This window comes from Acipenser ruthenus, unplaced genomic scaffold (genome assembly GCF_902713425.1).
Source record: "Acipenser ruthenus unplaced genomic scaffold, fAciRut3.2 maternal haplotype, whole genome shotgun sequence".
Lineage (NCBI taxonomy): Eukaryota > Metazoa > Chordata > Actinopteri > Acipenseriformes > Acipenseridae > Acipenser > Acipenser ruthenus.
Genome location: NW_026708098.1, coordinates 1 through 3,065, shown reverse-complemented (window position 1 = coordinate 3,065; position 3,065 = coordinate 1). Strand labels below are relative to the sequence as shown.

Sequence of the window (3,065 nt, the reverse complement as noted above, 5' to 3'; positions counted from 1 at the left end):
GTTTGAGTTTCTGCACAACAGATTTACAGGTTACAGAAAGATTTCCAACAAGGCTAACTTTACTAAATCATTATAATTAAAATAAGTTCATACAAGTACTTGTATTACTGTTGCACATGGGTGCAGAACCAAAAATGCAAGCGATATAAGGACGCTTTATTTTTTTTGAAAATAATCATTTAATGTCATTTATCGTTTTACCGGATGTGCCACTTGGGAGCCTCAATAGTATGAGACTTGTGAATTAATATTAATCCTACTTTTATATTTACAGAGTGGAAACTTGAGCCAGATTTGTGCAGAGCTGCTAATCTATACAGAAGGCTGTTACTTCATAACAGTGAAAATGAGAGCTGGTTGTATATTCGAGTGGATTTGAGACAGAGTCCGGAAGACCGTGAAAGGGCCATCTTGGCTTTCTACAAAAGGCCAAATGTACAATGGGCAAGCCCCTTATCAGTATATCTTGAAGGTATGCTTTTTTCCCATCCATTTTGTGTAATGTCCAGATTCCTTGTGGAGAGTGCCATTTTCCAAGCAGTGGGCCACATGACTGATCATTGCTTTCTGCATGTGGGTCCACCGCTAACAGGATTGAGTCCAGCTGTGGTGTGCATATTAACTGGCGGTGAGGAAGAATGTGCTCCTCTGCACAAGACTGCCTTGATATGGATGTACGTGAAGTAGTGGAAATGGTAAGAATAATATTTGCACTTACTAGGACTGGAGTTGTTGTATATTGTACTTGTTCTCACTGTACTATGATTCTTAAAAAGGTATGTATTTTGTGACAACTGCAAGTTCACCTGGGTAAGGGTGTCAGTTAAAAAATAAATTAATATGAAATTAAAGAATATAAAGAACATTTATTTCTGTGTGTAAGGTATACAGTATATACCCTAAAATACTTGCCAAGTTATGTTACTCGAATGTTATAATTTAGTTTAACTAGCAAATTTAATAGAGACCATTTCAATACGGAATTACTTTCATTACGATCATTACTTGATTTGTGTAGAATGCCTTGATACCTGAAAAATGTTAGGCCGTAAGGTGCCCCTTGCCTGCTGTAGGAGTGATCAGCATTCAGGTACTCTAATTTATTGTTGCCCTAACACTTGTACAATCTTACCCATGTGTATGCATGTTTCTCTGCTGAAATGCAAGCGCCTCCTGTTGGGAAAGTAAACATAAGGCTAAAATAATACAGTCAACATACAATTATAATTCTAAAACCACCATATTATTAAACTTAATATTTATAGTTGCTTTTTTTAATTAATTTATTATAACATATTCACAGAAATATTCTATTTCACAGCTGGACAGCCAAAAGGAGCTTACACAGGAAGATAAGGACAAAATGTCTGACATTATTTTGAACTGGGATCTTCCACCTGTCACTCAAGAAAACAGACGATGGCTGGCAGAAAAAATCCTCCTTCATGCAGTATGTTAATCTTTAGTCTTTAATAATCAACTTGTCTTTAATTGCAACTGTACGTTTTTCCCTTTATGTATCATACCTTGGCGTACACTTGCTATATTAACTAGGTGTTTGGTTGGAGAACTGTGCAGATCCGTCAACTTAAAAAAGGTCTCAGGGACACAGGCGTTCTTCAAATGATTAAAGAAAGACCTAATCTTGCAACTGTGCTGTTTCCACCTTGATCTGCCCAGATATTCTTACACCAGGTATTCAATTTCCTGTGAGGGACTGCTTGTATTGATTCATTGTTTCTACGTCTGTGGTCACTGTCATGGTTTACAATTTTTGTAAGACTGGTTCCTAGTAATACTGCTGGAGGGATGTCTTTCATAGAAATGTCTTTCTTTTATTCGATTACCACTATACAATAAGTGGAAGGTGTGCATATTTACATTTTGGTTAATAGCTATAGCCATCTAGCTGCCTTTTTGGTCTTCATTAAGTTAACATCAAATAAACTTATTTGAGTAACTCCAAAAAGCTTTAAGAAAATAAAATAAAAAATCAGTACCATATATATATATATATATATATATATATATATATATATATATAGGTATAGCAAAAAGTTAAAGTAGTAAGTTTCTGCAAAATCTTTCAAATTTAAAAAATGTACCACCAAGACATTGAAGTGTCGACTTACAACTCATATTTTAATCTTTCTTCTAAACCATCCTGGAAAGAATTGCCTGACCTTCATCCTCCACTTCAGACAGTGAAGATGAGACTGAGTGTAGCATCGATAGCAAGTGTCGTGTTGCTAGCTTTTTTCGACAATTCATTGAAAATGGTAAGTGTTATTATTGTCCATTGGTAGATGCTGTGCCTCTCCCAAGAGGAAATCACTGGAACTGTCATTAGGATGCTTGTTTAATGTGATGTTGGTGTAATCCTTTAGCACTCGGGAGATATTTATTTTTTTAAATATATACTAATAGAGGACATGAAACCTCTGGGAATCCATGGATAAAGCCATCTGGGATCCATGGAAGGCATTTATATTTTTCATTTAGTAGTTAGTAGCTTGTTTGGCATTTGGGATCTGATAACAAATAGAACATTACATACATATTGACCAACATTAAACACATTTTAATGCTTTCTTTGTTTTTCAGGAAAAAAACAACTAATCTGTAGTATTGGTAGACTATATGAATGGTGTTTGTTCTTTTTCTTTAGCCTCATCTGCAGAGCTGAGTGACCTCCTAAAATTCTGGATAGGATGGGCAATTTAACCGCAACATCTTAATGTGGAGGTGACCAGTGACATAAAGATGTCTACAGCGGCTACATGTATGGAAACTATCAAGCTACCTGGGCATTACACAGAATATTCACATTTTTCCACTGACCTCAAATCTGCTGTTTGCACTACGGATAGTGGATTTGGACTTGTGTAAGGCTGTATTCACTATAGGTGAAGTATTAAACAAGCAGAAAAACATGTATGCATTGAAATGCTCCCTGATTTAACTAATTGTGTTAATTGGACCAATTGAACTACTCTTCCCAGTTCTGAAGGTTTTGGTCGGTGTTGGAGACCTGCAGGACTACAGGCCTCCAGGACCAAGATTGG

The 3,065-nt window shown here is 36.0% G+C and overlaps 1 long non-coding RNA gene across 1 annotated transcript; it reads left to right on the top strand.

The window, feature by feature from the left end:
* Window positions 1-329: 329 nt before the first annotated feature.
* LOC131728835 (uncharacterized) lies at window positions 330-2,975 on the top strand. Its single transcript, XR_009322839.1, has 4 exons — window positions 330-695; window positions 1,322-1,450; window positions 2,173-2,279; window positions 2,669-2,975. It is a non-coding gene; the product is annotated as an uncharacterized LOC131728835 (long non-coding RNA).
* The last annotated feature ends 90 nt before the right edge of the window (window positions 2,976-3,065 follow it).